General features: G+C 36.2%; 1 long non-coding RNA gene across 1 annotated transcript in view; it reads right to left on the reverse strand.

Annotated features, from left to right (window-relative positions):
- Nucleotides 1-871: 871 nt before the first annotated feature.
- LOC148892196 (uncharacterized) overlaps nt 872-10943 on the reverse strand; it is a 17037-nt gene continuing 6965 nt past the window's right edge. Inside the window, exon 4 of the long non-coding RNA XR_016116257.1 lies at nt 872-1352. This is a non-coding gene — a long non-coding RNA (uncharacterized LOC148892196). The remainder of the gene's footprint in view (nt 1353-10943) is intronic.

Consider the following 10943-nt stretch of genomic DNA (forward strand, 5'->3'; position numbering starts at 1 on the left):
TGCCCTCTAGAGTCAACACCTGGTTCATGAAATACCTTTTAATGTTCTTATTTAAAATGATTTAATATTTTATATGGTTCATTAGTTACATGTATAGTAGTATTAAGGTTTAGTTGTCAGCAAAATTGCACCTTCGGCGTGGACGCTATGGAAGACGGCGACGAGGACGTTTACCAGTGAGACGCCATGTCCAAGTGCGACACGGTCCTGGGGGATTGAGCCCGGAGACGGACTCTATCTACGGCAAGACGGCGCTCGGCGGCGGCAGGAAGACACGTAGCAAACCTCCTTCCTGCTTTTTTTGTGTTTGCTGGTCTTTATCTATTACCTATATTTGAGCCAGGAAACATTAGCTATCTAGCTGGCTAGCTATATATTCGCTGTCTAGCTATCTATTAGCTAGCTAGCTTTCTATCTTTTTGAGTTAACTAGCTATCTATTAGCTATATAGCTGGCTACCTATTTGAGTCAGGAAACATATTAGCTATCTAGCTAGCTAGCGATATATTAGCTGTCTATCTATCTATTAGCTAACTAGCTAGCTTTCTATCTTTTTGAGTTAACTAGCCATCTATTAGCTATAGAGCTGGCTAGCTTTTTGAGTCCGGAAATATATTAGCTATCTAGCTAGTAGCTAGCTATTATCTGTCTCGCTAGCTATTAGCTGTCTAGCTAGCATTCTATGTTTTTGAGTTATTCTGGGTTGAGTGAATTGGCTGCCGCTGCTCACCCACATAAAAACTTATCCTGTGACTGTGAAGTGATCTTAACAGATTTGAAAGGCTCTTATAAATTATTATTATTATTATTATTATTATTATTATTATTATTAATTATTATTATAAGGAGGTGTCACCAACAAGGTGCTCATGGCATCAGGTGGGCTACAAAGACGTGGCACGTGATCCGCTTGTAAAAGTAACTTAACAGGGATGGAACATCGCAATTTTCCTGTCATACTGTAGAGATAATCTTTTTGAAAATATGATTGCAAATAATTTAAGAAATAACGTACAATCATGAAAATTACATTTGTTATTTTAGAAGGGTGTATCAAATGGGTAACTCCCGGTTTCAAAAAGGTGGTCAGTTTAAAACATGAAAACAAAGTGAGCCAAAAATGTTATGATTGATATATAAATAAAATAAGAGTAGCATTAAGTATATTTCCTCAGGGAAAATATTTTGAGGCTAGAAAAAAAATGTAATAAAGTGAATGCCAAAAGAATGCAACAGTGACGTAAGAGTAGCTGCAGGAGGTTGGCGCTACTATTGTTGCATAAAAGACAACACACAGAAAGAAGGTAAAGGAGAGAGCACTGATAACCTCTGGGCAGGCGTAATGCGGTGATCTGTAAAAGAGGCACAGAGGGAATGATGCTGAAGAGGACTCAAAGGGGCCCCCGATATCACACATCATACCCACTCAAAGGCAACGCTGCCAACAGCCAACATACCGAAGAAGAAATGACTAAAGATCACACGATCTTCTAGCTGAGAGGGGTTGAACAAACCCTTTCTTGATATTATACAGGTAACAACCGATTTACGACGAGTTACGAGTTACGACAACGACGCCAGCCTTTTTTTAAATTCTACGGCTGCCACCGCTACAGCCAGCAACGCGACAGAGACATAGGTCTGTGCACGATGATTTATTCTGCTACAACACAAAGCACTAGTCCCAAAAAGAGGACCAGGGAAATAATAAAAAATAAAGAATACCAAAAACGACGAGTGGGGGGGCAATGGGAATGAGAAGCAATTCGCACACGGTGGTGCAGAAATTGAATAATCCCAAAAGGATTACGGGATGTGAGGGGTGATCTCGGACCGAGCACAGAAGACAAAGTCCAGGGTAATACAAAGTACAAATACAAGTTAACAGCGTCCAGTTTTCGTAACCGCTGTCCTGAAGGAAGCGGGGAGGCATGGCTCCGCCCCAGCTGTCAATCCGAACGTGACAATATCGAGCAAGTAGGATGTTTATTTGACGGAGCAGCATTGCACAAAATGCCGATACAAAATAACTGTTTCGTAACAAATGCATACGACACTTTTCTCCAGCATGACATATTTATAAATAAACTGTCAACATTTTGGTATATAATAGTATTCAATAGAAAACGAACAAATAGAAAAAAAACAACAGATTGACATCGTATACTATCCTGTTGGATAGGAGATGCCAGCGTGTCGTCATTTGTTATGATCATGTGATCCTCGCGTCAGCCATTTTGAATGCTTTTCGATTTACGGCTGTTTGACTTACGACGGTTTTGTCGGAACGGAACCCGGTCGTAACTCGGATGTTACTTGTGTAACATTGGGAGCCAGATAAAAAAAAAAAAACTAAATATGATATTACTTCATGATAATCAATAACATAATAAAATATGACTGCTGGTTTGAGTTACATTGCAAGACAAAGATATTGAACGTTCCTTACATAAAAATAAATACAATATACTCCCGTGATACCTTGGGTTACGAACTTAATTGGTTCCCAGACAGAGTGTGTCAGGCAAAAAGTGTGTATCCCACAAATGAATTTCCAATAGGAAACCATTAAAACCATGAAGAAAACATTTAGTTCAGAAAAAGTGTTTCTCTTGCTCTGAAAATGCGTTTAAGGCAATAAAAATTCATATGATCCCCAGAGCTAAACAAAAGCCTTAATCTTCATGTTTTCACTTGTATAAGTGTCATATTAGCACTGTGCAGCCTATTTAGAAACTAATTTCATCATAAAACTTCAAACCATGAAGAAAATATTTAGTTCAGAAAACGTGTTTCTCTTGCTCTGAAAATGCGTTTAAGGCAATAAAAAGTTCATATGATCCTCACAGCTAAATAAAAGGCTGAATCTTCGTGTTTTTCACTTGTATAAGTGTCAAAATAGCACTCTGCAGCCGAAATACATACACCATAAAAGTGAAAACATTGCAGAAAACATTTTGTTCAGAAAACGCGTTTCTCTTGCTCTGAAAATGCGTTTAAGGCAATAAAAAGTTCATATGATCCTCACAGCTAAATAAAAGGCTGAATCTTCGTGTTTTTACTTGTATAAGTGTCATATTAGCACTGTGCAGCCTATTTAGAAACTAATTTCATCATAAAACTTCAAACCATGAAGAAAATATTTAGTACGGAAAACGTGTTTCTGTTGCTGTGAAAATGCGTTTAAGGCAATAAAAAGTTCATATGATCCTCACAGCTAAACAAAAGGCTGAATCTTCGTGTTTTGACTTGTATAAGTGTCATATTAGCACTGTGCAGCCTATTTAGAAACTAATTTCATCATAAAACTTCAAACCATGAAGAAAATATTTAGTTCAGAAAACGTGTTTCTCTTGCTCTGAAAATGCGTTTAAGGCAAAAAAAAGTTCATATGATCCTCACAGCTAAACAAAAGGCTGAATCTTCGTGTTTTGACTTGTATAAGTGTCAAATTAGCCCTCTGCAGCCTAAATACATACACCATAAAAGTTAAAACAATCCAGAAAACATTTTGTTCAGAAAACGCGTTTCTCTTTCTCTGAAAATGCGTTTAAGATAATAAAAAGTTCACATGATCTCCAGAGTTAAACAAAAGCCTTAATCTTCATGTTTTTACTTGTATAAGTGTCATATTAGCACTGTGCAGCCTCTTTAGAAACTAATTTTATCATAAAACTTCAAACCATGAAGAAAATATTTAGTTCAGAAAAAAGTGTTTCTCTTGCTCTGAAAATGCGTTTAAGGCAATAAAAAGTTCATATGATCCTCACAGCTAAACAAAAGGCTGAATCTTCGTGTTTGGACTTGTATAAGTGTCATATTAGCACTGTGCAGCCTCTTTAGAAACTAATTTTGTCATAAAACTTAAAACCATGAAGAAAATATTTAGTTCAGAAAACGTGTTTCTCTTGCTCTGAAAATGCGTTTAAGTCAATAAAAAGTTCATATGATCCTCACAGCTAAATAAAAGGCTGAATCTTCGTGTTTTGACTTGTATAAGTGTCAAATTAGCCCTCTGCAGCCTAAATACATACACCATAAAAGTTAAAACAATGCAGAAAACATTTTGTTCAGAAAACGCGTTTCTCTTGCTCTGAAACTGCGTTTAAGGCAATAAAAAGTTCACATGATCTCCAGAGTTAAACAAAAGCCTTAATCTTCATGTTTTTACTTGTATAAGTGTCATATTAGCAATGTGCAGCCTCTTCAGAAACTAATTTTATCATAAAACTTCAAACCATGAAGAAAATATTTAGTTCAGAAAAAAGTGGTTCTCTTGCTCTGAAAATGCGTTTAAGGCAATAAAAAATTCATATGATCCCCAGAGCTAAACATAAGCCTTAATCTTCATGTTTTCACTTGTATAAGTGTCATATTAGCACTGTGCAGCCTAAATGCATACACTATAAAAGTTAGAACATTTTGTTCAGAAAACGCGTTTCTCTTGCTCTGAAAATGCGTTTAAGGCAATAAAAAGTTCACATGATCATCACCGCTAAACAGAAGGATGAATCTTTATGTTTTTCACTTGTATAAGGTTAGATTAGCGCTCTGCAGCCTAAATACACACAAATTTCATCATAAAACTTAAAACCATGAAGAAAACATTTACTTCAGGAAAAAGTGTTTCTCTTGCTCTGAAAATGCGTTTAAGGCAATAAAAATTCATATGATCCCCAGAGCTAAACAAAAGCCTTAATCTTCATGTTTTCACTTGTATAAGTGTCATATTAGCACTGTGCAGCCTATTTAGAAACTAATTTCATCATAAAACTTCAAACCATGAAGAAAATATTTAGTTCAGAAAACGTGTTTCTCTTGCTCTGAAAATGCGTTTAAGGCAATAAAAGTTCACATGATCATCACCGCTAAACAGAAGGCTGAATCTTCATGTTTTTCACTTGTATAAGTGTCAGATTAGCACTCTGCAGCTAAATACACACAAATTTCATCATAAAACTTAAAACCGTGAAGAAAAAATTAACTTCAGAAAAGGTGTTTCTCTTGCTCTGAAAATGCGTTTAAGGCAATAAAAAATTCATATGATCCCCAGAGCTAAACAAAAGCCTTAATCTTCATGTTTTCACTTGTATAAGTGTCATATTAGCACTGTGCAGCCTATTCAGAAACTAATTTTATCATAAAACTTCAAACCATGAAGAAAATATTTAGTTCAGAAAAAAGTGTTTCTCTTGTTCTGAAAATGCGTTTAAGGCAATAAAAAGTTCATATGATCCTCACAGCTAAACAAAAGGCTGAATCTTCGTGTTTTGACTTGTATAAGTGTCATATTAGCACTGTGCAGCCTATTTAGAAACTAATTTCATCATAAAACTTCAAACCATGAAGAAAATATTTAGTTCAGAAAACGTGTTTCTCTTGCTCTGAAAATGCGTTTAAGTCAATAAAAGTTCACATGATCATCACCGCTAAACAGAAGGCTGAATCTTCATGTTTTTCACTTGTATAAGTGTCAGATTAGCACTCTGCAGCTAAATACACACAAATTTCATCATAAAACTTAAAACCATGAAGAAAAAATTAACTTCAGAAAAAGTGTTTCTCTTGCTCTGAAAATGCGTTTAAGGCAATAAAAAATTCATATGATCCCCAGAGCTAAACAAAAGCCTTAATCTTCATGTTTTCACTTGTATAAGTGTCATATTAGCACTGTGCAGCCTATTTAGAAACTAATTTTATCATAAAACTTCAAACCATGAAGAAAATATTTAGTTCAGAAAACGTGTTTCTCTTGCTCTGAAAATGCGTTTAAGTCAATAAAAAGTTCATATGATCCTCACAGCTAAATAAAAGGCTGAATCTTCGTGTTTTGACTTGTATAAGTGTTAAATTAGCCCTCTGCAGCCTAAATACATACACCATAAAAGTTAAAACATTGCAGAAAACATTTTGTTCAGAAAACGCGTTTCTCTTGCTCTGAAAACTGCGTTTAAGGCAATAAAATGTTCACATGATCTCAGAGTTAAACAAAAGCCTGAATCTTCGTGTTTTGACTTGTATAAGTGTCATATTAGAGCCTCTTAAAAGCTTAATCTTATATCTAAAACTTAAACCATCAGAAAACATTTGTTCAAAACGTGTTTCTCTTGCTCAAAAGCGTTTAAGCAATAAAAAGTTACATGATCTCCAGAGTTAAACAAAAGCCTTAATCTTCATGTTTTTACTTGTATAAGTGTCATATTAGCAATGTGCAGCCTCTTTAGAAACTAATTTTATCATAAAACTTCAAACCATGAAGAAAATATTTAGTTCAGAAAACGTGTTTCTCTTGCTCTGAAAATGCGTTTAAGGCAATAAAAAATTCACATGATCTCCAGAGCTAAACAAAAGCCTTAATCTTCATGTTTTCACTTGTATAAGTGTCATATTAGCACTGTGCAGCCTAAATACATACACCATAAAAGTTAGAACATTTTGTTCAGAAAACGCGTTTCTCTTGCTCTGAAAATGCGTTTAAGGCAATAAAAAGTTCACATGATCATCACCGCTAAACAGAAGGATGAATCTTTATGTTTTTCACTTGTATAAGTGTTAGATTAGCGCTCTGCAGCCTAAATACACACAAATTTCATCATAAAACTTAAAACCATGAAGAAAACATTTACTTCAGGAAAAAGTGTTTCTCTTGCTCTGAAAATGCGTTTAAGGCAATAAAAATTCATATGATCCCCAGAGCTAAACAAAAGCCTTAATCTTCATGTTTTCACTTGTATAAGTGTCATATTAGCACTGTGCAGCCTATTTAGAAACTAATTTCATCATAAAACTTCAAACCATGAAGAAAATATTTAGTTCAGAAAACGTGTTTCTCTTGCTCTGAAAATGCGTTTAAGGCAATAAAAAGTTCATATGATCCTCAGAGCTAAACAAAAGGCTGAATCTTCGTGTTTTGACTTGTATAAGTGTCATATTAGCACTGTGCAGCCTATTTAGAAACTAATTTCATCATAAAATTTCAAACCATGAAGAAAATATTTAGTTCAGAAAACGTGTTTCTCTTGCTCTGAAAATGCGTTTAAGGCAATAAAAAGTTCATATGATCCTCACAGCTAAACAAAAGGCTGAATCTTCGTGTTTTGACTTGTATAAGTGTCAAATTAGCCCTCTGCAGCCTAAATACATACACCATAAAAGTTAAAACAATCCAGAAAACATTTTGTTCAGAAAACGCGTTTCTCTTGCTCTGAAAATGCGTTTAAGGCAATAAAAAGTTCATATGATCCTCAGAGCTAAACAAAAGGCTGAATCTTCGTGTTTTGACTTGTATAAGTGTCATATTAGCACTGTGCAGCCTATTTAGAAACTAATTTCATCATAAAATTTCAAACCATGAAGAAAATATTTAGTTCAGAAAACGTGTTTCTCTTGCTCTGAAAATGCGTTTAAGGCAATAAAAAGTTCATATGATCCTCATAGCTAAACAAAAGGCTGAATCTTCGTGTTTTGACTTGTATAACTATTAAACTATTAATTAAAAACAATGCAGAAAACATTTTGTTCAGAAAACGCGTTTCTCTTACTCTGAAAATGCGTTTAAGGCAATAAAAAGTTCACATGATCTCCAGAGTTAAACAAAAGCCTTAATCTTCATGTTTTTACTTGTATAAGTGTCATATTAGCACTGTGCAGCCTCTTTAGAAACTAATTTTGTCATAAAACTTAAAACCATGAAGAAAATATTTAGTTCAGAAAACGTGTTTCTCTTGCTCTGAAAATGCGTTTAAGTCAATAAAAAGTTCATATGATCATCCAGAGCTAAACAAAAGCCTAATCTTCATGTTTTTCACTTGTATAAGTGTCATATTAGCACTGTGCAGCCTTTAAAACAATTTCATCATAAAACTTAAACCATGAAGAAAAATTTAGTTCAGAAAACGTGTTTCTCTTGCTCTGAAAATGCGTTTAAGGCAATAAAAATTCATATGATCCCAGAGCTAAACAAAAGCCTTAATCTTCATGTTTTCACTTGTATAAGTGTCAATTAGCACTGTGCAGCCTTAAATACATACACATAAAAAGTAAACTGAGAAACATTTTGTTCAGAAAACGCGTTTCTCTTGCTCTGAAAATGCGTTTAAGGCAATAAAAAGTTCACATGATCATCACCGCTAAACAGAAGCTGAATCTTCATGTTTTTTCACTTGTATAAGTGTCAGATTACCACTCTGCAGCTAAATACACACAAATTTCATCATAAAACTTAAAACCATGAAGAAAAAATTAACTTCAGAAAAAGTGTTTCTCTTGCTCTGAAAATGCGTTTAAGGCAATAAAAATTCATATGATCCCCAGAGCTAAACAAAAGCCTTAATCTTCATGTTTTCACTGGTATAAGTGTGATATTAGCACTGTGCAGCCTCTTTAGAAACTAATTTCATCGAAAAACTTCAAACCCTGAAGAAAATATTTAGTTCAGAAAACGCGTTTGTCTTGCTCTGAAAATGCGTTTAAGGCAATAAAAAGTTTACATGATCATCACCGCTAAACAGAAGCCTTGACCTTCATGTTTTCACTTGTATAAGTGTCAGAAGCACTCTGCAGCCTAAATAGATCAACATCAAAGTTAAAACCATGCAGAAAACCTTTTGTTTAGAAAACGTGTTTGTGTTTTATCTGAAAATGCGTCTAAGGCAATAAAAAGTTCATAGATCCCCAGAGGATCTATGCCAAAAGGCTTAATCTTCATGTTTTCACTTGTACGAGTGTCAGATTAGCTCTCTTGCAGCCTAAATAGACACTAATTTCATCATAAAATTAAAACAATGCAGAAAATATTTTTTTTCAGAAAACATGTTTCACGCTGCAGCCTAAATACACACAAATTTTATTATAAAACATAAAACCTTGAAGAAAACATTTACTTCAGAAAACGTGTTTCTCTTGTTCTGAAAATGCGTTTAAGGCAATAAAAAGTTCATATGATCACCAGAGCTAAACAAAAGGCTTAATCTTCATGTTTTCACTTGTATAAGTGTCAGATTAGTGTGACAGGTTGTAAAGTATTTTATTTCATACTTTGGTTACATTCGCGTAGTTATATTGGTTTACAAATGATATATATCGAAAATGTTTATTTAAACAAGGAAAGCCTGCTTCGGTTAGTGTTTCGTGTCGGACCGATTTAGATCGTTGGACAGGAAATTGTTGTGCGCATATGTGCGCATGTGCGCTTTACATCTGGGCATTCGAAGTAAACCACTGTTGAGGCAAGACGTATTACACTGCTTGTCTTGTGTTTTTTTTCTGGATCCCACAACACCGTATCTCCTTTACCATAGTGGAGAGCGCAACATTTTGGAGGCACCACTGGGATATTTGCGTTCGAGTGTTGTCTACTCGCCGTGGGTAGAAGCTCGCGCCGAATATCCCGAATATCGTCGCCGTTTACTGTTTTTTTTTTTTTTTCTACATGTGCTCTGGTTGCATCTCTCTGCGTACATCCACCACTAGAGGGCACTGGAAGACTATGAAGTGAATCCGGCCAGTTGAACTGCGTGTACCCTCTCGAAAATGGAGTTAGAGGAATTACAGTTGGACATCAAAGGCAAATTATTTGGACTGAATTTTCAACAGTTGTCAGAGTTATGTGCTGAAATCCAAATATCTGGACTGAAAAGACAGCAATTTACAGGAAAGACTCGAGGCCAACTAATTAATATTGTGTCAAACTACATTGAAAGAGCTGAATTACAGCTAGAAGAAGGAGGAATGTCAGATTTGCTACGTGTAAAGGACTTGATTGAACGTATAAAAGATTTTGAACTAGGAATACCCAAACCAAGTGAAGAAGGTGAAGATGCAGTGCGGAGAAGCATAGTGCCCCCAGACACTGTCCCCTGGCGCAAAGATTTCAATATATCTGGACAAATAGGTGAGCTTGGACAAAAAGATAAACTCACATTTTCTAATTTGGTGAGACAGATAAAAAGTAGGCTCAGTAAAGGCTACCAGGGGGATGAGATCATCGATGCAGCTGTTCGTGCCATAACACCAGGTCTGCAGTTGAGAAGCTACCTCGAAGGGAAAGAAAACCTCACCCTACCTTCTTTACAAAGGATTCTCCGATCTCTCTATCAGGAGAGAGGAGCCACTGAATTGTACAAGCAGCTCTCATCGGTAGTGCAGTCTAATAAAGAGACCCCGCAGACCTTTCTACTCCGTGCAATGGATCTTCGTCAAAGGATTATTTTTGCATCTCAAGAGGCCGAATCAGGTTTGAAGTATGATCCTACATTGGTCCAGAGTTTATTCCTGCACACAGTTCTGACAGGGTTACAGAGTGACAATGTAAATAGTGACAACCTTTCCTCCTGCTAACCACCACATCAGATGAAGTACTGTTAGAAAAATTCAACATAGAATGTGCAAATGAAAGGAGCGACAGGAAAAAAAGAAAAATGCTGCTGCACGGGTGACAACGGTGAACACTGTCCAGTTAGATGACACACCAGCCCCGATTGGGAAGAAGACAGTTTAAAGCAGAATACCGTTACTGTGCCGAATGAACTCCTTTCAGAGATCAAAGAGATGACATCAGAGATGATGCTTTTAAAGGGGCTGCGGGCAGAAGTGTCCCAGATCAAAGAGATTATTCAGAAATAAACAGCCACTTCTCAGCCCACCAGCGGAGGACCTGAACAGGTCGTCTTCACTCCACCTTCACCATATCAGGTATATCCACCAGCCAGGCACTACTACACCCAACACTCCCCATCAGCTCTTCAGCAGTACCACCCAACACCAGGTCCCAGGACGATGAGGGGACCAGCACAGTTCTAGCAGCCGTTCGCCCCTCAGCAGTACTACATGCCCCGTCGCCCTCAGCCCAGGTGTTATTCTTGTATTCAAAACAGGTGAAGAATATTGTCAGCACTATTTTAAATGTGGAAGTAGTGAACATTTCAGGGCAGGCTGCAAAGCAC

The sequence above is a fragment of the Hippocampus bargibanti genome, linkage group LG10 (genome assembly GCF_051943395.1).
Source record: "Hippocampus bargibanti isolate YZ-2025 linkage group LG10, ASM5194339v1, whole genome shotgun sequence".
In the NCBI taxonomy this organism is placed as follows: Eukaryota; Metazoa; Chordata; class Actinopteri; order Syngnathiformes; family Syngnathidae; genus Hippocampus; species Hippocampus bargibanti.